At 40.5% G+C, this 25481-nt stretch overlaps 1 protein-coding gene across 2 annotated transcripts in view; it reads left to right on the top strand.

Annotated features, from left to right (window-relative positions):
* The first annotated feature begins 3356 nt into the window (after positions 1 to 3356).
* LOC138855263 (uncharacterized) overlaps positions 3357 to 25481 on the top strand; it is a 68845-nt gene continuing 46720 nt past the window's right edge. For both annotated transcript variants that reach the window (XR_011394467.1, XM_070103758.1), the window contains exon 1: positions 3357 to 3785. The gene's annotated coding sequence lies outside the window, so the exon portion shown is untranslated. The remainder of the gene's footprint in view (positions 3786 to 25481) is intronic.

Raw genomic sequence — 25481 nt, 5'->3', positions numbered from 1 at the left:
ATACGATACTACATACCGCAAACTGCCCTTCTCACACTATACCATTCACTTATATATCCATACCTCACCTATGCTATCTGTGCTTGGGCTTCAACTGCAGCAACACACCTAAAGCCAATAATAACCCAACAAAAAGCCGCAGTAAGAATAATCACTAAATCCAATCCCTGGCAACACCCCCCCCCAACTCTTCATAGATCTAAACTTACTCCCTGTTCAAAACATCTACACTTACTACTGTGCAATCAATATCTACAGGACCTTAAATTCCAATATTAACCTTGACCTAAAATGCTTTCTTGATAGTTGTAACAGGATCCACAGGCATAACACCAGACACAAACATCTCTATGACATTCCCCGTGTTCTACTAAACCTTTACAAAAATTCAATGTATTTCAAAGGTCCTAAAATCTTGAACACCCTACATGAAAACTCTAGAACTGCAGACACATTCATCACTTTCAAAACTACAGTTAGAAAATATCTTATCTCCCTGATCCACCCCGACAACTAACTACATGATAACCACCTGGTGGTTCAAAATTACACTCACCCACTGACTATAAACCCAGAAATACTAATCTTAATCTTAAAATAATGAATCCTAACTAGTCATTAGTTTGCCTATGATACTCAAATATAAACACCTTGTACTGTGCCAAAACAAAAGCATTCACATTGCTAAACTCACAAATTATGTAGTCACTTAGCCTTAATACTATAATACTATAATACTATAATACTATTAGCCTTAATACTATAATACTATAATCTTTGCTGATGACACGACTTATGTCATCTCTCACCCTAATCTTGCCACCCTCAACACCATTGTGAATGAGGAGCTGATTAAAATATCGACTTGGATGACAGCCAATAAACTTACGCTTAACACTGACAAAACTTACTATATTATGTTTGGTAGCAGAGCAGGAGATGCACAAATTAACATTAAGATTGACAACACTCTAATTACCAGAAATAATGGGGGAAAATTCCTAGGCTTATACCTTGACAACAACCTGAATTTCAGCACCCATATCCAGCATATAGCCAAAAAAGTATCCAAAACGGTTGGGATCCTCTCCAAGATATGATACTACGTGCCGCAAAATGCCCTTCTCACACTATACCACTCGCTTATTGATCCATACCTCACCTATGCTATTTGTGCTTGGGGATCAATCAGCACGTTAAGAGACCATACAATAAGTGTCAGGGGCCCGAGACTGTTCAACTGCCTCCCAGCACACATAAGGGGGATTACCAACAGACCCCTGGCAGTCTTCAAGCTGGCACTGGACAAGCACCTAAAGTCAGTTCCTGATCAGCCGGGCTGTGGCTCGTACGTTGGTTTGCGTGCAGCCAGCAGCAACAGCCTGGTTGATCAGGCGCTGATCCACCAGGAGGCCTGGTCACAGACCGGGCCGCGGGGGCGTTGACCCCCGAAACTCTCTCCAGGTAAACTCCAGGCAGCAACACACCTAAAGCCAATAATAACCCAACAAAAAGCTGCAGTAAGAATAATCACTAAATCCCATCCCTGGCAGCACACCCCCCCCACTCTTCAAAGATCTAAACTTACTCCCAGTTCAGTACATCCACACTTACTACTGTGCAATCTATATCTACAGGGCCTTAAACTCTAATATCAACCTTGACCTAAAACGCTTTCTTGATAGTTGTGACAGAACCCACAGGCATAACACCAGAAACAAACATCTCTACGACATTCCCCGTGTCCGACTAAACCTTTACAAAAATTCAATGTATGTCAAAGGCCCTAAAATCAGGAATACCCTACCTGAGAACTCTAGAACTGCAGACACATTCATCACCTTCAAACCTACCATTAGAAAACATCTTATCTCCCTGATAAACCCCGTCAACTAACTACACGAATACCACCTGGTGGTTCACACTTACACTCGCTCACTCATTTGACCATAAACAGAAATATTAATCTCAGTCTTAAAATAATGAATCCTGTGATACTCCAATACTGAAACTATATACTGTGCCAAAACAAAAGCATTCACATTGCTAAACTCACAAACTAGTATTTAGTCACTTAGCCATAATACCAACTTACCTCATAATTTGTAATATTTTACAATTAAGAATAAAACTAAGTATGCCCGAAATGCCTAGCCATGCTAAGCGTTCTAGTGGTACACTCTGTAATCACAATTTTACTACATGTAAACCAAACAATAACCAAATTTCTGTAAACTCAGCATTGTAATCCTTATAGAGAATAAACTTTGAATTTGAATTTGAATGTTAAGAATTAATCTAAGTCTGCTCGAAATGCCTAGCCATGCTAGGTGTCCTAGTGGCCCCCGCTGTAATTAGTATTTTATAACATGCAAACCACAAAATACCCAAAACCTGTAAACCCCGCATTGTAACCATTATAGAGAATAAACTTGAATTGAGAGGTAGACCAAGTGCGTGGAGTAACCCAGGCATTGGGGGTAGGGGAGGAATGTTTGGGTGGTGGATGCAGGGAAGGGGTTGGGGAAGGAGGGAGGTTGGTTAGCCCACCCAGTAGCACCAGCTAGTCAGGTCCAACTCATACCCACCCACACTCACTCACGTATTTATCTAACCTATTTTTAAAACTACACAACGTCTTAGCTTCTATGACGGTACTCTGGAGTTTGTTCCACTCAGCCACAACTCTATTACCGAACCAGTGCTTTCCTATATCCTTCCTGAATCTGAATTTTTCCAGCTTAAAACCATTGTTGCGAGTTCTGTCTAGAAATATAAACACATATGCAGTATAATGTGATCCTTTATTGACAACGTTTCGCCCACACAGTGGGCTTTTTCAAGTCACAAACAGATCTGTTTGTGACTTGAAAAAGCCCAGTGTGTGGGCGTAACGTTGTCAATAAAGGATCACATTATACTGCATATGTGTTTATATTTCCATTGTGTCGGTATTTTATACCATTTACTTCCATCCAGTTCTGTCTAGACTAGATACTTTTAGCACGCTATTTACATCCCCTTTATTCATTCCTGTTTTTCATTTATACACCTCAATCATTTCCCCTAATTCTACGCCTTTCTAGAGTGCAGATTCAGGGCCCTCAGTCTATCCTCATAGGAAAGATTTCTGATACATGGGATCAACTTTGTCACCCTCCTTTGTACGCTTTCCAGAGCATTTATATCCATTCTGTATTACGGTGACCAAAACTGCGCGGCATAATCTAAATGAGGCCTAACCAAAGGTATATAAAGTTGAAGAACAACCTGAGGACTTCTATTATTTATACTTCTTGCTATGAAACTAAGAATTCTGTTAGCTTTATTGCGAACACTAATGCACTGTTATCTTGGTTTCAGATTACTGCTAACCAGAACTCCTAAATCCTTTTCGCAATCAGTAATATTAAGATCTACACTATTTAGTTTATATGTGGCATGGTTATTATCCTTTCCAACATATAGAACTTTGCATTTGCATCTGCCACTTCTGCGACCACTGCATCAGTCTATTCAAATCATTCTGGAGTGCTCTAATTGGAAACTTTAAGTTTGTGTCTGTTTACAAAGGAATTTTTGTTCCTCTTGTCTCATCACCCAGCCTTGGGCAACAAATTTTCCTGGTACCATTGGGAAGTCGGGTTCGATACGGCTCATGCTGTCAGTGGCCCTGATAAACCCAACAAAGAAAGAAAAAGGACACTGAAGTTATGTTTTGATGTACATTATTTGACGTTTTATAAAATTGTGATGCAGTAACTACTTCAAGATTGTTTTGTGAGGTAAGTTGTAATGTTGGCATATTATTAAATGTTGTGAGAATGTGATATATGCGACGGAAACAAGGAAAGTAATAGTTTCTCCGACTTTATTATACAGTCATTACTTGACATATTCTCCTGGATTTTAAGATAAGATAAGATTTCGTTCGGATTTTTAACCCCGGAGGGTTAGCCACCCAGGATAACCCAAGAAAGTCAGGGCGTCATCGAGGACAGTCTAACATTTCCATTGGGGTCCTTAATCTTGTCCCCCAGGATGCGACCCACACCAGTCGACTAACACCCAGGTACCTATTTGCTGCTAGGTGAACAGGACAACAGGTGTAAGGAAACGTGTCGAAATGTTTCCACCCGCCGGGAATCGAACCCGGGCCCTCCATGTGTGAAGCGGGAGCTTTAGCCACCAGGCCACCGGAAAATGACACTAGTAATTCTCTAGGTTACCTAATACATTATCATATCATTAAATGTGTGGAAATTTCCTGGACACCAACATAAAAATAATGGATGCTTTGTGTGTCAGGCGACGTCAATGAATTTAATTATAACCACGAGTTAAGTATCTTTATTTAAGCACGGGTACACATAAGTACAATTATCATACATGTGGAAATTATCTAGGATAACCAAAAAATCAGACAAGGTGACGTATTTCCATTGCGGTCCATGAAACACTTGTTCCAGGTTATCGCATTTAAGATAAGATTTTGTTTGTACACTATTTTTAACCCCAGAAAGTTAACAACCCAGGATAACCCAGGAAAGGCAGTGTGTCATCTTATTTCCACTGGGGTCCTCAATCTTGTTTCCTAGGATGTGGGTGTGAGTTGGACCTGACGAGCTTGTGCTACTAGGTCAGATGCCGTGCTCCTTCCTTAAGTGAATGTGACCTGACCTGACTAGGTTAAACCATTGGCTTAAGCTGGTGGGAGAATTGGATCTGCCTCGCATGGGCCAGTAGGCCTGTCGCAGTGTTGCTTCTTTCTTATGTTCTTAATTAACCAACACTCAGGTATCTACTTGCTTGCTAGGTGAACAGGACAGCAGGTGTAAGAAAACAAACCCAGTGTTTCCACCCTTACCAGAGACTGAACCACGGACACTCAGTGTGTGAGGAGAGAGCATTGCCTACCAGGCCACGGTATATAATATATATATAAATGTGCCAAATAGGTAGAATTGATCAGTTGACAAGAACCCTTTTAAAATTAAGTCTTTCCTAAAATTTTCTCATATTCGTTTAAATATATATATTATTTCATTCTGTTAATGTAAAAATTAATAATTTTGTACCAAAAGAACCTTAGAAAACTTAGTTATCCTTATGATAACAAGTGCAATTTAATGTAGCCTAATGCAACTAAATATATTTTAGATAAGTTTACAATAATTTAATAATAAACAAACACAGTGAAATATATTTTTTCTCATTTTCAGAATGATTTTGCAAAATTATTGCATACACAAATTTTCACTTGCCTTGTTCAGCAAGAAGTGTGTTGCTATTTAGGCCAAAATTGCAAGTTTTACTTATTCGACATATCATATATATATATATATTTTATTAACACATCAGCCATTTCCCACCAAGGAAGGGTGGCCCAAAAAAAAGAAAAACTTTCACCATCATTTCCTCCATTACTGTCTTGCCAGAGGTGCACTTACACTTCAGTTGTAAAACTGCAACATTAATACCCCTCCTTCAGAGTGCAGACATTGTACTTTCCATCTCCAGGACTCAAGTCTGGCCTGCTGGTTTCCTTGAATCCCTTCATAAACATTACATTGCTCACACTCCAACACCACGTCAAGTCTTAAAAACCATTTGTCTCCATTTGCTTCTATCTAACATGCTCACGCATGCTTGCTGGAAGTCCAAGCCCCTCTCATACAAAATCTCCTTTACCTCCTCCCTCCAGCCTTTCCTAGGCTGACCTCTACCCCGCCTTCCCTCCACCAGAGCCGGCCTTAGGAGGTGTGGGGCCCAATTGAGAACAATTTTGGTGGGCCGCATGTATGGAAAGCAATCAAACTGCACTTGAAAAATGCATGCAAATTAATACACCAAACAGATGTAAGCTACATTTTAATATAAAACAGCATGCATGTAAGCCTGCAATTAACAAACAAAATTTGTATATCATCTCTGAAAAGTATATAGTCACAATACCACTTGCTTCAGTGACTGTGAAATGATTTATTAAAAATATTAATTTATTATTTTATTAATTATTAACACACTGGCCGATTCCCACCAAGGCAGGGTGGCCCAAAAAATAAAAATTTCACCATCATTCACTCCATCACTGCCTTGCCAGAAGGGTGCTATACACTACAGTTTTTAAACTGCAACATTAACACCCCTCCTTCAGAGTGCAGGCATTGTACTTCCCATCTCCAGGACTCAAGTCCGGCCTGCCGGTTTCCCTGAATCCCTTCATAAATGTTACTTTGCTCACACTCCAACAGCATGTCAAGTATTAAAAACCATTTGTCTCCATTCACTCCTATCAAACACGCTCACGCATGCCTGCTGGAAGTCCAAGCCCCTACCACACAAATCCTCCTTTACCCCCTCCCTCCAACCTTTCCTAGGCCGACCCCCTACCCTGCCTTCCTTCCACTACAGACTGATACACTCTTGAAGTCATTCTGTTTCGCTCCATTCTCTCTACATGTCTGAACCACCTCAACAACCCTTCCTCAGCCCTCTGGACAACAGTTTTGGTAATCCCGCACCTCCTCCTAACTACGAATTCTCTGCATTATATTAACACCACACATTGCCCTCAGGCATGACATCTCCACTGCCTCCAGCCTTCTCCTCGCTGCAACATTCATCACCCATGCTTCACACCCATATAAGAGCGTTGGTAAAACTATACTCTCATACATTCCCCTCTTTGCCTCCAAGGACAAAGTTCTTCGTCTCCACAGACCCCTAAGTGCACCACTCACCCTTTTCCCCTCATCAATTCTATGATTCACCTCATCTTTCATAGACCCATCTGCTGACACGTCAACTCCCAAATATCTGAATACATTCACCTCCATACTCTCTCCCTCCAATCTGATATCCAATCTTTCATCACCTAATCTTTTTGTTATCCTCATAACCTTACTCTTTCCTGTATTCACTTTTAATTTTCTTCTTTTGCATACCCTACCAAATTCATCCACCAATATCTGCAACTTCTCTTCAGAATCTCCCAAGAGCACAGTGTCATCAGCAAAGAGCAACTATGACAACTCCCACTTTATGTGTGATTCTTTATCTTTTAACTCCATGCCTCTTGCCAAGACCCTCGCATTTACTTCACTTACAACCCCATCTATAAATATATTAAACAACCACAGTGACATAACACATCCTTGTCTAAGGCCTACTTTTACTGGAAAATAATCTCCCTCTTTCCTACATACTCTAACTTGAGCCTCACTATCCTCGTAAAAACTCTTCACTGCTTTCAGTAACCTACCTCCTACACCATACACCTGCAACATCTGCCACATTGCCCCCCTATCTACCCTGTCATACGCCTTTTCCAAATCCACAAATGCCACAAAAACCTCTTTAGCCTTATCTAAATACTGTTCACTTATATGTTTCACTGTAAACACCTGGTCCACACACCCCCTACCTTTCCTAAAGCCTCCTTGTTCATCTGCTATCCTATTCTCCGTCTTACTCTTAATTCTTTCAATAATAACTCCCATACAATTTACCAGGTATACTCAACAGACTTATCCACCTATAATTTTTGCACTCTCTTTTGTCCCCTTTGCCTTTATACAAAGGAACAATGCATGCTCTCTGCCAATCCCTAGGTACCTTACCCTCTTCCATACATTTATTAAATAATTGCACCAGCCACTCCAAAACTATATCCCCACCTGCTTTTAACATTTCTATCTTCATCCCATCAGTCTCGGCTGCCTACCTCTAACTCTCCATTTAATAACTCTCCTCTCCTATTTTTACTGACAAATCCATTTGTTCTCTAGGCTTCCTTAACTTGTTAATCTCACTCCAAAACTTTTTCTTATTTTCAACAAAATTTGTTGATAACATCTCACCCACTCTCATTTGCTCTCTTTTTACATTGCTTCACCACTCTCTTAACCTCTCTCTTTTTCTCCATATACTCTTCCCTCCTTGCATCACTTCTACTTTGTAAAAACTTCTCATATGCTAACTTTTTCTCCCTTACTACTCTCTTTACATCATCATTCCACCAATCGCTCCTCTTCCCTCCCACACCCACTTTCCTGTAAACAGAAACTTCTGCTGAACACTCTAACACTATATTTTTAAACCTATCCCATACCTCTTCGACCCCATTGTCTATGCTCTCATTAGCCCATCTACCCTCCAATAGCTGTTTATATCTTACCCTAACTGCCTCCTCTTTTAGTTTATAAACCTTCACCTCTCTCTTCCCTGATGCTTCTATTCTCCTTGTATCCCATCTACCTTTTACTCTCAGTGTAGCTACAACTAAAAAGTGATCTGATATATCTGTGGCCCCTCTATAAACATGTACATCCTGAAGTCTACTCAACAGTCTTTTATCTACCAATACATAATCCAACAAACTACTGTCATTTTGCCCTACATCATATCTTGTATACTTATTTATCCTCTTTTTCTTAAAATATGTATTACCTATAACTAAACCCCTTTCTATACAAATTTCAGTCAAAGGGCTCCCATTATCATTTACACCTGGCACCCCAAACTTACCTACCACACCCTCTCTAAAAGTTTCTCCTACTTTAGCATTCAGGTCCCCTACCACAATTACTCTCTCACTTGGTTCAAAGGTTCCTATACATTCACTTAACATCTCCCAAAATCTCTCTCTCTCCTCTACATTCCTCTCTTCTCCAGGTGCATACACGCTTATTATGACCCACTTTTCGCATCCAACCTTTACTTTAATCCACATAATCCTTGAATTTACACATTCATATCCTCTTTTCTCCTTCCATAACTGATCCTCCAACATTACTGCTACCCATTCCTTAGCTCTAACTCTCTCAGGTACTCCAGATTTTATCCCATTTATTTCCCCCCACCGAAACTCCCCTACCCCCTTCAGCTTTGTTTCGCTTAGGGCCAGGACATCCAACTTCTTTTCATTCATAACATCAGCAATCATCTGTTTCTTGTCATCCGCACTACATCCATGCACATTCAAGCATCCCAGTTTTATAAAGTTTTTTTCCTTCTCTTTTTTAGTAAATGTCTACAGGAGAAGGGGTTACTAGCCCAGAATTTAAATGCCCTCTTGGAAACAAATTATCTTTTTTTAGACTTCTAAAAATCCCCAACATATTACGTGCAAAGCATCTTTTTTTTTTTTACTTCATGTTGTTGTGTGTACTTGACAAGCCAAGAATAAATTACACTCTAGTGTGGGGCCCCCTTAGGTGTGGGAGCAATCAGTCCAATAGGCTTAAGGCCAGCCCTACCCTCCACCTACAGATTTGTACACTCTCAAAGCCATTATATTTTCTTTCATCCTCTCTACATGTCTGAACCAACTTAGTCAGTGGTGACGTGTACTTAGCTCTGTGAAGACCTGTTTGTGCGCTATCTATGGATTGAAGCAAGATGCCCTCCATCGAGCAACTTTACCAACAGCTTAAGGAAGAATTGAGGATGGCGAAGATGGAGATTCGGCGACTGATCGAGGAAAACGAGAAGATTCGTAGTAGTCCTCCTGTTTTGAGTCCTCAGGTCAAGAAGGGAAACTGGTCAGTGGCTGGACAGCAGGGAACGAAGTTGACGATCAAGAAGACGAATGGAAAGGTTGAAACGATGAAGAAGAAAGAGACTGCTGTGGAAACTGTTGTGGAAACATCTAATACATTCTCAGTGCTGCCCAATGAATGCGAGTCGACTACTGGGAACGTCACGACGAACGACACCAAGGAAGGTAAGAATATTGTTGTTGTTGGGGATAGCCAAGTTAGGTATATGGATAGGATGTTCTGCTTGAAGGACAGGAGTAGGAGACAGAGGGTTTGCTTTCCTGGGGCTGGGATGGAGGATATTGTTAGCCGTCTGGATGACATCATGAGAGGTAATAGGAGCAATCCTATTATCTGTCTCAGTGCTGGAGGCAACGATGTTGGCAGACGTAGGAGTGAAGACCTGATTAGCAGGTATAGGTCAGCAATAGAAATAATTAGGAGGAAGGGTGGGAACCCTGTCATATGTGGTATTTTGCCAAGGAGAGGAATTGGAAATGAATGGTTGTCCAGGGAAATTGGTGTCAATTGCTGGCTGGACAAATACTGTAAGGAATATGCGGTAACATTCATTGACAACTGGGACCTCTTCTATGGCAGAAATGACATGTATGCCAGGGATGGAGTTCACTTATCTAGGTCTGGGGTGGGGGCACTGGCAACTGCAGTGGAAGGAGCTGTTAGGACTTAAAACTAGGAATAGTTAGTGGTATGGGTTTTGGCAGGAAAACAGTGAAGTCCCAGTGTAGAAATATGAGTTCTAGGAGAACTAGTAATAAGCAGAACGAGGTAGATATTGAAAAGCCAGTGACACTGGGTGATAAGGACAGTAATAGGTTTAGTAGAAAAACAGAAATGAGCAGGAAGGGTAAAGAGAAAGGAGAGTCTTTCAATGTTTATTATGCTAATAGCCATTTACCTGGAGTTTACCTGGAGAGAGTTCCGGGGGTCAACGCCCCCGCGGCCCGGTCTGTGACCAGGCCTCCTGGTGGATCAGAGCCTGATCAACCAGGCTGTTACTGCTGGCTGCACGCAAACCAATGTACGAGCCACAGCCCGGCTGGTCAGGAACCCGTAGTGCTAGGAATAAGATGGACGAGTTGAGATTAGTTGCTAGTGCAGGTAACATTGATGTATTTACCTTAACTGAGACGTGGTTTAATTCAAAAAGTCGAGACATGCCTGCGGAATGTCACATTCAGGGTTTTAAATTGTTCCAAGTAGATAGAAGTATCGGGAAGGGGGGTGGGGTGGCATTGTATGTCCGAGATCGCTTGAACTGTTGCATAAAAACGGGTATTAAGTCTGAAGTAACACATACAGAGTCTGTTTGGATAGAATTTTCAGAGGGGCATGAAAAACTGATTTTAGGTGTGATATACCGTCCCCCAAACTTAAATAGGGACCAAGGGCGACTACTATGGGAGGAAATTGTTAAGGCCACAAGGCACGATAATGTAGTAATTCGAGGAGACTTTAACTTTAGTCATATTGATTGGAATTTCTTGACTAGGAATTTAGAATCAAACGACTTCTTAGAAGTAGTTCAGGATTGTTTTTTGAAGCAGTTTGTGACAGAACCTACAAGGGGAAATAACCTGCTTGACTTAGTTCTGGCAAACAATGAATCCCTTGTTAATAATTTAGAAATTTCAGAGGAACTGGGTGCTAGCGACCACAAATCAATTACATTTAGCATTGAATGGAAGTACGATAGTAGCGATAACTCAGTAACAGTCCCAGATTTTCGCTTAGCTGATTACGATGGGCTTAGAGAATACTTATCATCTGTTGACTGGGGTAACGAAGAGAGCTATCAATATGCCAGTTTTCTGAACACTATACATGCTGTAATAAAGTTGGTAGAATTACCGACAATATGTAAAGTAAAAGGACACAAGTGCAACTAATGTGACATTTATTGTGGCAACGTTTCGCTCTCCAGGAGCTTTATCAAGCCATTACAAACAATACATGAACACAGAGGGTATATAAAGGCTCAGAGTGAGGTGAATACTAGTGAGGTACCATTTCGATGTTCACTAGTGGTAGTAGTAGTAGTAGTAGTAGTGGTAGTGACAAAAGTAATACAATATGGTAGAGCAATTAATTCGTACATGAGTAAAAGGATATAAAAGCTATTACTTGGGTAACATAAAAATAGGTTGGACAAATGTAAACTGGAATGAGGCAGCTTGTTTCAGTGTTCACTCTCTGTGCTTTGTGTAGTATAACAGGAGAGACTATGTGATGACAGTAAACCCTGCCATCACATAGTCTCTCCTGTTATACTACACAAAGCACAGAGAGTGAACACTGAAACAAGCTGCCTCATTCCAGTTTATATTTGTCCAACCTATTTTTATGTTACCCGAGTAATACCTTTTATATCCTTTTACTCATGTACGAATTAATTGCTCTACCATATTGTATTACTTTTGTCACTACCACTACTACTACTACTACCACTAGTGAACATCAAAATGGTACCTCACTAGTATTCACCTCACTCTGAGCCTATATATACCCTCTGTGTCCATGTATTGTTTGTAATGGCTTGATAAAGCTCCTGGAGAGCGAAACGTTGCCACAATAAATGTCACATTAGTTGCACTTGTGTCCTTTTACTTTACACACTATACATGCTGCTCAAAGAACGTTTATCCCGTATAAAGAAATTGGATCAAATAGAAATGACCCAAAATGGATGAATAATAGGCTGAAATATCTACTAGAGCATAAGAAAGAAATTTATAGGCGTATCAAAAGAGGTGAGTTTCATCTTATGAATCAGTATATTGACATTAAGAGGGACATTAAGAAGGGGATAAGAAAAGCTAAAAGTGACTATGAAATTAAAGTTGCTAGGGATTCTAAAACTAACCCAAAAAGTTTTTTCCAGGTCTATAGAAAAAAAGTTAGAGATAAGATAGGTCCCTTTAAAAATAACTATGGGCATCTTACTGACGAAGAGAATGAAATGTGCTCGATTTTAAATAATTATTTTCTCTTGGTTTTTACACAGGAAGACACTAACAATATTCCAGTAATTAATTTTTATAGTGGGCTAGAAGAAGATAAATTATGTAACATCACAGTCACTAATGAAATGGTTGTGAAGCAGATAGACAGACTGAAGCAAAATAAGTCGCCGGGTCCTGATGAGGTTTTTTCAAGGGTTCTTAAGGAATGCAAAATGGAACTCTGTGAACCATTAACTAATATTTTTAATTTATCTCTTCAAACAGGTGTAGTGTCTGATATGTGGAAGATGGCTAATGTAATTCATATTTTTAAAACGGGACAAGTCGTTACTGTCAAATTACCGCCCAATAAGCCTGACCTCAATTGTAGGCAAATTACTAGTCAATTATAGCTGAGATTATAAGAAGCCATCTCGATAAGCATAGCTTGATTGATGATACTCAGCGTGGATTCACAAGAGGCCGGTCTTGTCTAACTAATTTATTAACTTTCTTCAGTAAAGCTTTTGAGGCTGTTGATCACGATAAAGAGTTTGATATTATTTACTTAGATTTTAGTAAGGCTTTTGATAGCATTCCACACCATAGACTGTTAAAGAAAGTGGCAGCTTATGGCATTGGGGAAAAGTGCTCTCGTGGATCGAGTCATGGCTCACAGACAGGAAGTAGAGTGTGTCCATAAATGGGGTTATATCCGAGTGGGGATCTGTAACAAGTGGCATTCCACAGGGATCAGTCTTGGGCCCGTTGTTGTTTATAATATATATCAATGATCTTGATGAGGGAATTACTAGTGATATGAGCAAATTCGCCAATGACACAAAGATAGGTAGGATAATTGATTCAAACGTAGATGTTATGGAACTTCAGGAGAATTTAAACAAACTCTATTCTTGGTCAGAAAAGTGGCAGATGCAGTTCTATGTAGATAAATGCAAGGTTCTGAAGCTCGGGAGTGTCCACAACCCTAGTACTTATAAGTTAAATGATGTAGAACTTAGCCATACAGATTGCGAAAAGGACTTGGGGGTTATGGTGAGCAGCAGCCTTAAACCAAGACAGCAATGCCTAAGCGTACGTAATAAGGCAAATAGATTACTGGGATTTATATCAAGAAGTGTAAGCAACAGAAGTCCAGAGGTCATACTGCAGCTTTATACATCATTAGTAAGGCCTCACCTAGATTATGCAGCTCAATTCTGGTCTCCATATTACAGAATGGACATAAATTCGTTAGAAAACATTCAGTGTAGGATGAGTAAATTAATACATAGCTTTATAAATCTTCCTTATGAAGAAAGATTGAAGACTCTTAAGTTACATTTCACTAGTGACTGTGATGTTACATAATTTATCTTCTTCTAGCCCACTATAAAAATTAATTACTGGAATATTGTTAGTGTCTTCCTGTGTAAAAACCGAGAGAAAATAATTATTTAAAATAGAGCACATTTCATTCTCTTTGTCAGTAAGATGCCCATAGTTATTTTTAAGGACACCTATCTTATCTCTAACTTTTGTTCTATAGACCTGGAAAAAACTTTTCGGGTTAGTTTTAGAATCCCTAGCAACTTTAATTTCATAGTCCCTTTTAGCTTTTCTTATCCCCTTTTTAATGTCCCTCTTAATGTCAATATACTGATTCATAAGATGACCCTCACCTCTTTTGATACGCCTATAAATTCCTTTCTTATGCCCTAGTAGATATTTCAGCCTATTATTCATCCATTTTGGGTCATTTCTATTTTATCTAATTTCTTTATACGGGATAAATGTTCTTTGAGCAGCATGTATAGTGTTCAGAAAACTGTCATATTGATAGTTCTCTTCGTTACCCCAGTCAACAGATGATAAGTGTTCTCTAAGCCCATCGTAATCTGCTAAGTGAAAATCTGGGACTGTTACTGAGTTATCGCTACTAACGTACTTCCATTCAATGCTAAATGTAATTGATTTGTGGTTGCTAGCACCCAGTTCCTCTGAAATTTCTAAATTATTAACAAGAGATTCATTGTTTACCAGAACTAAGTCAAGCAGGTTATTTCCCCTTGTTGGTTCTGTCACAAACTGCTTCAATAAACAATCCTGAACTATACTTCTAAGAAGTCGTATAATTCTAAATTCCCATTCAAGAAATTCCAATCAATATGACTAAAGTTAAAGTCTCCTAGAATTACTACATTATCGTGCCTTGTGGCCTTAACAATTTCCTCCCATAGTAGTCTCCCTTGGTCCCTATCTAAGTTTGGGGGACTGTATATCACTCCTAAAATCAGTTTTTCATGCCCCTCTGAAAATTCTATCCAAACAGACTCTGTATGTGTTACTTCAGACTTAATACCCGTTTTTATGCAACAGTTCAAACGATCTCGGACATACAATGCCACCGCACCCCCCTTCCTGATACTTCTATCTACTTGGAACAATTTAAAACCCTGAATGTGACATTCCGCAGGCATGTCCCGAATTTTTTAATTAAACCACGTCTCAGTTAAGGCAAATACATCAATGTTACCTGCACTAGCAACTAATCTCAACTCGTCCATCTTATCCCTAGCACTAAGGCTATTAGCATAATAAACATTGAAAGACTCTCCTTTCTCTTTACCCTTCCTGCTCGTTTCTGTTTTTCTACTGAACCTATTACTGTCCTTATCACCCAGTGTCACTGGCTTTTCAATATCTACCTTGTTCTGCTTATTACTAGTTCCCCTAGAACTCATAATATTACTACACTGGGACTTCACTGTTTTCCTGCCAAAACCCATACCACTAACTATTCCTAGTTTATAGTCCTAACAGCTCCCTCCACTGCAGTTGCCAGTGCTCCCACCCCAGACCTAGATAAGTGAACCCCTTCCCTGGCATACATGTCATTTCTGCCATAGAAGAGGTCCCAGTTGTCAATGAATGTTACCACATTTTCCTTACAGTATTTGTCCAGCCAGCAATTGACACCAATTGCCCTGGACAACCATTCATTTCCAACTCCTCTCCTTGGCAAAATACCACATATGACAGGGTTCCCACTCTTCCTCCTAATTATTTATATTGCTGACCTATACCCGCTAATCAGGTCCTCACTCCTACGTCTGCTGACATCATTGCCTCCAGCACTGAGACAGATATTAGGTTTGCTCCCATTACCTCTCATGATGTCATCCAGATGGCTAACAATATCCTCCATCCCAGCCCCAGGAAAGTAAACCCTCTGTCTCCTACTCCTGTCCTTCAAGCAGAATGCCCTGTCCATATACCTAACTTGGCTATCCCCAACAACAACAATATTCTTACCTTCCTTGGTGTCGTTCATCATGACGTTCCCAGTAGTCGACTCACATTCGTCGGGTAGCACTGAGAATGTATTAGATGTTTCCACAGCAGTTTCCACGGCAATCTCTTTCTTCTTCATCGTTTCTACCTTTCCATTCGTCTTCTTGATCGTCAACTTCGTTCCCTGCTGTCCAGCCACTGACCAGTTTCCCTTCTTGACCTGAGGACTCAAAACAGGAGGACTACTACGAATCTTCTTGTTTTCCTCGGTCAGTCGCCGAATCTCGATCTTCGCCATCCTCAATTCTTCCTTAAGCTGTTGGTAAAGTTGCTCCCCAATGCCATGAGCAGCCACTTTCTTGAAAAGTCTCTGATGTGGTACTCTATCAAAAGCCTTTCTAAAATCTAAATAAACAATATCAAATTCATTATCCTGATCAACCTCCTCTAAAGCTTTGCTGAAGAAGGTTAATAAATTAGTTAGGTAGCAACGGCCCCTGGTGAAACCATGTTGAGTATCATTAATCAAATTATACTTATCAAGATGGCTTCTTATATTATCAGCTATAATTGACTCTAGTAATTTGCCTACAATTGAGGTTAGGCTTATTGGATGGTAATTTGACGGTAACGACTTGTCCCCTGTTTTAAAAATAGGAATTACATTAGCCATCTTCCACATAAATTAAAAATATTAGTTAAAGGTTCACAGAGTTCCACTTTACACTCTTTAACCCTTTGAGGGTTTTGGTCGTACTAGTACGTCTTACTCGTAGGGGTTTTTGTCGTACTAGTACGCATAAATTCTAGCGGCCTCAAATCTCACAGGAAAAGGCTGATAAGCCTAGATGTGAGAGAATGGGTCTGTGTGGTGGGTGTGCGCAGTAGGAAAAAAATCTGGGACCCAGTGGTGCATTGTGGGAATGCCATCATAGTACACAATTTCCACCGTGCCCTGTGGTAAGAAGTTCCTCACTCCTCGGCGAATTGGGACACTTTTGTTCCCCAGTGACAGTTCTAATACAGATGGAAGTGACAGTGAAGATGAGTTTCAAGGTTCTGGTGAGGTTTTGACCGAAACTAATGACCATAATATGGGTAATAGTGAGGAAAACCCAGACAACCCACAGCCTTCCACCTCTGGTGCTGGGCCATCTTGTTCACGTTCAGTTGTACCAGAATCAAAGAGGAAACTCCTATTTTCCAAAATCCCAGACTCAGATGTGAGCATTGGTGATGATAGTGATAGTGATTATGAACTACAAGCTCTTCAAACTTGTTCCAAGAATGGAGGAGGCAGAGGAGGAGGAGGCAGAGGAGGAGGAGGCAAGAGGAGGAGGAGGCAAGAGGAGGAGGAGGCAAGAGGAGGAGGAGGCAGAGGAGGAGGAGGAGGAGGAAGAAGAGGAGGAGGAGGAGGAGGAAGAAGAGGAGGAGGAGGAAGAAGAAGAAGAGGAGGAGGAGGAAGAAGAAGAATACGTAATGATAATAATACATAATAATAATAATACATAATAATAATACATAATAATAATAATACATAATAATAATGTGTAGTAGGTTGGTAGACAGCAACCACCCAGGGAAGTACTACCGTCCTGCCAGATGACTGTGAAACAAAAACCTGTAACTGTTTTGCATGATGGTAGGATTGCTGGTTTTCTTTTTCTGTCTCATAAACACGCTAGATAACAGGGATATCTTGCTACTCCTACTTACACTTTGGTCACACTTCACAGACACGCACATGCATATATATATATACATACATCTAGGTTTTTCTCCTTATTCTAAATAGCTCTTGTTCTTTTTTATTTCTTCTATTGTCCATGGGGAAGTGGAAAAGAATCTTTCCTCCGTAAGCCATGCGTGTCGTATGAGGCGACTAAAATGCCGGGAGCAATGGGCTAGTAACCCCTTCTCCTGTATACATTTACTAAAAAAGAGAAGAAGAAAAACTTTATAAAACTGGGTTGTTTAAATGTGCGTGGATGTAGTGCGGATGACAAGAAACAGATGATTGCTGATGTTATGAATGAAAAGAAGTTGGATGTCCTGGCTCTAAGCGAAACAAAGCTGAAGGGGGTAGGAGAGTTTCAGTGGGGGGAAATAAATGGGATTAAATCTGGAGTATCTGAGAGAGTTAGAGCAAAGGAAGGGGTAGCAGTAATGTTAAATGATCAGTTATGGAAGGAGAAAAGAGAATATGAATGTGTAAATTCGAGAATTATGTGGATTAAAGTAAAGGTTGGATGCGAGAAGTGGGTCATAATAAGCGTGTATGCACCTGGAGAAGAGAGGAATGCAGAGGAGAGAGAGAGATTTTGGGAGATGTTAAGTGAATGTATAGGAGCCTTTGAACCAAGTGAGAGAGTAATTGTGGTAGGGGACCTGAATGCTAAAGTAGGAGAAACTTTTAGAGAGGGTGTGGTAGGTAAGTTTGGGGTGCCAGGTGTAAATGATAATGGGAGCCCTTTGATTGAACTTTGTATAGAAAGGGGTTTAGTTATAGGTAATACATATTTTAAGAAAAAGAGGATAAATAAGTATACACGATATGATGTAGGGCGAAATGACAGTAGTTTGTTGGATTATGTATTGGTAGATAAAAGACTGTTGAGTAGACTTCAGGATGTACATGTTTATCGAGGGGCCACAGATATATCAGATCACTTTCTAGTTGTAGCTACACTGAGAGTAAAAGGTAGATGGGATACAAGGAGAATAGAAGCATCAGGGAAGAGAGAGGTGAAGGTTTATAAACTAAAAGAGGAGGCAGTTAGGGTAAGATATAAACAGCTATTGGAGGATAGATGGGCTAATGAGAGCATAGGCAATGGGGTCGAAGAGGAATGGGGTAGGTTTAAAAATGTAGTGTTAGAGTGTTCAGCAGAAGTTTGTGGTTACAGGAAAGTGGGTGCAGGAGGGAAGAGGAGCGATTGGTGGAATGATGATGTAAAGAGAGTAGTAAGGGAGAAAAAGTTAGCATATGAGAAGTTTTTACAAAGTAGAAGTGATGCAAGGAGGGAAGAGTATATGGAGAAAAAGAGAGAGGTTAAGAGAGTGGTGAAGCAATGTAAAAAGAGAGCAAATGAGAGAGTGGGTGAGCTGTTATCAACAAATTTTGTTGAAAATAAGAAAAAGTTTTGGAGTGAGATTAACAAGTTAAGGAAGCCTAGAGAACAAATGGATTTGTCAGTTAAAAATAGGAGAGGAGAGTTATTAAATGGAGAGTTAGAGGTATTGGGAAGATGGAGGGAATATTTTGAGGAATTGTTAAATGTTGATGAAGATAGGGAAGCTGTGATTTCGTGTATAGGGCAAGGAGGAATAACATCTTGTAGGAGTGAGGAAGAGCCAGTTGTGAGTGTGGGGGAAGTTCGTGAGGCAGTAGGTAAAATGAAAGGGGGTAAGGCAGCCGGGATTGATGGGATAAAGATAGAAATGTTAAAAGCAGGTGGGGATATAGTTTTGGAGTGGTTGGTGCAATTATTTAATAAATGTATGGAAGAGGGTAAGGTACCTAGGGATTGGCAGAGAGCATGCATAGTTCCTTTGTATAAAGGCAAAGGGGATAAAAGAGAGTGCAAAAATTATAGGGGGATAAGTCTGTTGAGTGTACCTGGTAAAATGTATGGTAGAGTTATAATTGAAAGAATTAAGAGTAAGACGGAGAATAGGATAGCAGATGAACAAGGAGGCTTTAGGAAAGGTAGGGGGTGTGTGGACCAGGTGTTTACAGTGAAACATATAAGTGAACAGTATTTAGATAAGGCTAAAGAGGTCTTTGTGGCATTTATGGATTTGGAAAAGGCGTATGACAGGGTGGATAGGGGGGCAATGTGGCAGATGTTGCAAGTGTATGGTGTAGGAGGTAGGTTACTGAAAGCAGTGAAGAGTTTTTACGAGGATAGTGAGGCTCAAGTTAGAGTATGTAGAAAAGAGGGAAATTTTTTCCCAGTAAAAGTAGGCCTTAGACAAGGATGTGTGATGTCACCGTGGTTGTTTAATATATTTATAGATGGGGTTGTAAGAGAAGTAAATGCGAGGGTCTTGGCAAGAGGCATGGAGTTAAAAGATAAAGAATCACACACAGGGTGGGAGTTGTCACAGTTGCTCTTTGCTGATGACACTGTGCTCTTGGGAGATTCTGAAGAGAAGCTGCAGAGATTGGTGGATGAATTTGGTAGGGTGTGCAAAAGAAGAAAATTAAAGGTGAATACAGGAAAGAGTAAGGTTATGAGGATAACAAAAAGATTAGGTGATGAAAGATTGAATATCAGATTGGAGGGAGAGAGTATGGAGGAGGTGAACGTATTCAGATATTTGGGAGTGGACGTGTCAGCGGATGGGTCTATGAAAGATGAGGTGAATCATAGAATTGATGAGGGAAAAAGAGTGAGTGGTGCACTTAGGAGTCTGTGGAGACAGAGAACTTTGTCCTTGGAGGCAAAGAGGGGAATGTATGAGAGTATAGTTTTACCAACGCTCTTATATGGGTGTGAAGCATGGGTGATGAATGTTGCAGCGAGGAGAAGGCTGGAGGCAGTGGAGATGTCATGTCTGAGGGCAATGTGTGGTGTGAATATAATGCAGAGAATTCGTAGTTTGGAAGTTAGGAGGAGGTGCGGGATTACCAAAACTGTTGTCCAGAGGGCTGAGGAAGGGTTGTTGAGGTGGTTCGGACATGTAGAGAGAATGGAGCGAAACAGAATAACTTCAAGAGTGTATCAGTCTGTAGTGGAAGGAAGGCGGGGTAGGGGTCGGCCTAGGAAGGGTTGGAGGGAGGGGGTAAAGGAGGTTTTGTGTGCGAGGGGCTTGGACTTCCAGCAGGCATGCGTGAGCGTGTTTGATAGGAGTGAATGGAGACAAATGGTTTTTAATACTTGACGTGCTGTTGGAGTGTGAGCAAAGTAACATTTATGAAGGGATTCAGGGAAACCGGCAGGCCGGACTTGAGTCCTGGAAATGGGAAGTACAGTGCCTGCACTCTGAAGGAGGGGTGTTAATGTTGCAGTTTAAAAACTGTAGTGTAAAGCACCCTTCTGGCAAGACAGTGATGGAGTGAATGATGGTGAAAGTTTTTCTTTTTCGGGCCACCCTGCCTTGGTGGGAATCGGCCAGTGTGATAAAAAAAAAAAAATAATAATAATAGCTAATAATAATAATAATAATAATAATAATAATATGTAATAATAAATGTTCACCCATGACAGTAACAAGATAAGGGGAGATAACATCTGATAAGTGCTGACGTTTGATGAGGGTAAATGAGGGTAGAGCTGATGCCAAAAGATGAGATAAACATCTCCCTCCCTTTGTTTTTGCTGGTATACTAACATTTCTGTCTGTCAAGCTCCCTGTCTATCCGTCTAGCTCTCTGTCTCAGAGAGCCACAAGACTGCGTCATCACTTTTACTCACATCTTCAAGCAGAGTATAGCACTTTGTCTGGGTTTCTTGGGTTATCCTAGGTAATTTATACTATGTATACTTGTATTTATGTGTACCTGTGAGACAGAGATAGACAGACAGATAGAATGAGGGAGAAAGATAATTAGATAGAATGGAGGAAGGGAAGCAGCATCCGACCCCATTGTTTTGACAGGCGGGAGGGGGGAGTGAGTAATGAGACAATATGTCATTTTGACAGCTGCCGACTCCTGGTAATTTACACTATGGAGGAGGAGGAGAAGGAGGAAGAGTAGGGGGAAGAGGAAGAGGAGGAGGAGGAAGAGGAGGAGGAGGAAGAGGAAGAGTAGGAGGAAGAGGAAGAGTAGGAGGAAGAGGAATAAGAGGAAGAGGAGGAGGAAGAGGAATAGTAGGAGGAAGATTAGGGGGAAGAGGAGGAAGAGGAAGAAGAGGAGGAGGAGGAGGAGGAGGAAGAGTAGGAGGAAGAGGAAGAGTAGGAGGAAGAGGAAGAAGAGGAGGAGGAGGAAGAGGAGGAGGAGGAAGAGGAAGAGTAGGAGGAAGAGGAAGAGGAAGAGTATGAGGAAGAGTAGGGGGAAGAGGAGGAAGAGGAAGAAGAGGAGGAGGAGGGTGGAACACTAGTACACTGGTACTGGTACACTAACATTTCTGTCTGTCTATTTGTCTGTCTGTCAAGCTCCCTGTCTATCTGTCTATCCATCTAGCTCTCTGTCTCAGAGAGCCACAAGACTGTGTCATCACTTTTACTCACATCTTCAAGCAGAGTATAGCACTTTGTCTGGATTTCTTGGGTTATCCTAGGTAATTTATACTATGTATACTTGTATTTATGTGTACCTGTGAGACAGAGATAGACAGACAGATAGAAAGAGAGAGACAGATTGAAAGAGATAGAATGAGGGAGAAAGATAAAACACCATTGTGTATGACACCATGTTTCAGAGTTCCACAAGCTGCAGAACTAATAGGAATATGTTCAGTGACTGTATATTGGTATATATATTATAGAACAATAATAATAAACAATGTTTTGTATTGTTTGTTTTTGTAAACAAGTTTTGTAAACAATATATTGATAATTAAGTTTGTGTGCTTATTGTGTTGTATACAACGAGTGTATATATGTACATTGCACCATACTTTGGTCTCATAGGCCACATAAGTTTTGTGAAAAAATAAAATAGTGAAAAAAATAACAAACCTTCAAATACAAGTAAACTAAAGTTTACCGGGTGAGCGGCAGTCGCCGCTGTTGCCATACGCGGCTCATTTTCTGCAAACTTCATGCATCCATATCTCCGTAAGTATTGATGGTAAATTTTTTTTGTTTATCCTATAATGTTTAGAAAAAAAAACTCTATTTTTTCATAAGAAAAAATAATTTTTTTTTTTTTTTGAAATTTGGCCGACCCTGAGAACGAGTTTCAGAGAGGGCCTGTCGACCCTCAAAGGGTTAAGAACCCTTGAAAACAGTTCATCAGGGCCCGGGGATTTATTTTGCTTTAACCGGTCTATCTGTTTGATAACCATTTCGCTAGTGACTATGATATTGCATAATTTATCATCTTCAAGCCCACTATAAAAATTAGTTACTGGGATATTGTCAGTGTCTTCCTGAGTGAAAACTGAGAAAATAATTATTAAGAATAGAGCACATTTCATTCTCCTTGTCAGTGAGATGCCGAGAGTTATTTTTAAGGGGACCTACCTTATCTCTAACTTTTGTTCTGTAAACCTGGAAAAAACTTTTTGGGTTAGTTTTCGAATCCCTAGCAACTTTAATTTCATAGTCCCGTTTAGCTTTTCTTATCCCCTTTTTAACATCCCTCTTAATGTCAATATACTGATTCATAAGATGACCCTCATTTCTTTTGATATGCCTATAAATTCCTTTCTTCTGTCCTAAAAGATATTTGAGCCTATTATTCATCCATTTGGGGTCATTTCTATTCGATCTAATTTCCTCATATGGGATAAATGTCCTTTGGGCAGCATGTATTGTGTTAAGAAAGCTGTCATACTGATAGCTCTCTTTGTTACTCCATTCTGCAGATGATAAGTGTTCTCTAAGCCCATTGTAATATGCTAAACAAAAATCTGGGACCATTACTGAATTATCCCTACTATCATACTTCCATTCAATGCTAAAGGTAATTGATTTGTGATTGCTTGTGCAGAGTTCCTCTGTAATTTCTAAATTATTTACAAGGGTTTCCTTGTTTGCCAAAACCAAGTCAAGCAGGTTATTTCCCCTTGTAGGCTCTGTCACAAACTGCTTCAAAAAACAATCCTGAACTACTTCTAAGAAGTCGTTTGATTCTAAATTCCCCGTCAAGAAATTCCAATCAATATGACTAAAGTTAAAGTCTCCTAAAATTACTACGTTATCATGTTTTGTGGCCTTAACAATTTCCTCCCATAGTAGTCTCCCTTTGTCCCTATCTAAGTTTGGGGGATGGTATATCACACCTAAAATCAATTTTTCATGCCCCTCTGAAAATTCTATCCAGACTCTGTATGTGTTACTTCAGACTTAATTCCCGTTTTTATGCAACAGTTCAAGCGATCTCGGACATACAATGCCACCCCACCCCCTTCCCGATACTTCTATCTACTTGGAACAATTTAAAACCCTGAATGCGACATTCTGCAGGCATGTCCTGACTTTTTGAATTAAACCACGTCTCAATTATGGCAGATACATCAATGTTACCTGCACTAGCAACTAATCTCAACTCGTCCATCTTATTCCTAGCACTATGGCTATTAGCATAATATACATTGAAAGACCCTCCTTTCTCTTTACCCTTCCTGCTCATTTCTGTTTTTCTACTAAACCCATTACTATCCTTATCACCTAGTGTCACTGGCTTTTCAATATCTACCTCATTCTGCTTATTACTAGTTCCCCTAGAACTCATAATATTTCTACACTGGGACTTCACTGTTTTCCCGCCAAAACCCATACCTCTAACTATTCCTAGTTTAAAGTCCTAACAGCTCCCTCCACTGCAGTTGCCAGTGCCCCCACCCCAGACCTAGATAAGTGAACCCCATCACTGGCATACATGTTCGAATACACAGTAGAGCTACAAGTGGAGAGGGAAGCAGGAAGGCCAGGACAAATGAAACCAAACTACAAGAAAGGGGACTACACGGGAATGAGGAACTTCCTGAATGAGGTTCAGTGGGACAGAGAACTGGCAGGGAAACCAGTTAATGAGATGATGGAATATGTAGCAACAATGTGCAAGGAGGCTGAGGAGTGGTTTGTACCCAAGGGAAACAGGAACAATGAAAAAGCCAGGATGAGCCCATGGTTCACCCAAAGGTGCAAGGAGGCAAAAACCAAGTGTGCTAGGGAATGGAAGGAATATAGAAGGCAAAGGACCCAGGAGAATAAGGAGAGCAGTCGTAGAGCCAGAAACGAATATGCACAGATAAGAAGGGAGGCCCAACGACAATATGAAAACGACATAGCAGCTAAAGCCAAATCTGACCCGAAGCTGTTATACAGCCACATCAGGACGAAAACAACAGTCAAGGACCAGGTAATCAGGCTAAGGAAGGAAGTAGGAGAGACAACAAGAAATGACCATGAAGTATGTGAGGAACTCAAGAGATTCAAAGAAGTGTTCACAGAGGAGACAGAAGGGGCTCCAGAAAGACGGAGAGGTGGGGCACACCACCAGGTGCTGGACACAGTACACACAACCGAGGAAGAAGTGAAGAGGCTTCTGAGTGAGCTAGATACCTCAACGGCAATGGGGCCAGATAACATCTCTCCATGGGTCCTGAGAGAGGGAGCAGAGGCGCTATGTGTACCCCTAACAACAATATTCAATACAGTGGAACCTCAAAAATCGAACTGCTCCCAACACGACCAATTATGTAAGTGTATTTTTGTAAGTGCTTTTATAAGTGTATTTTTGAGGGTCTGAAATGGACTAATCTAATTTACATTATTCCTGATGGGAATAAATTCATTCGGTAACGGCACTCGAACAGCCTTCTGGACCGAAGAAAGTTCGACATTTGAGGTTCCACTGTACATCTATCGAAACAGGGAGATTGCCTGAGGCATGGAAGGCAGCAAATGTAGTTCCAATCTTTAAAAAAGGAGACAGACATGAAGCACTAAACTACTGACCAGTGTCACTGACGTGTATAGTATGCAAAGTCATGGAGAAGATTGTCAGGAGAAGAGTGGTGGAACATCTAGAAAGGAATGATCTCATCAACAGCAGCCAACATGG

The sequence above is a fragment of the Cherax quadricarinatus genome, chromosome 87, assembly GCF_038502225.1.
Source record: "Cherax quadricarinatus isolate ZL_2023a chromosome 87, ASM3850222v1, whole genome shotgun sequence".
NCBI classification, from domain to species: domain Eukaryota; kingdom Metazoa; phylum Arthropoda; class Malacostraca; order Decapoda; family Parastacidae; genus Cherax; species Cherax quadricarinatus.
This window is presented reverse-complemented; position numbering and strand designations above follow the sequence as displayed.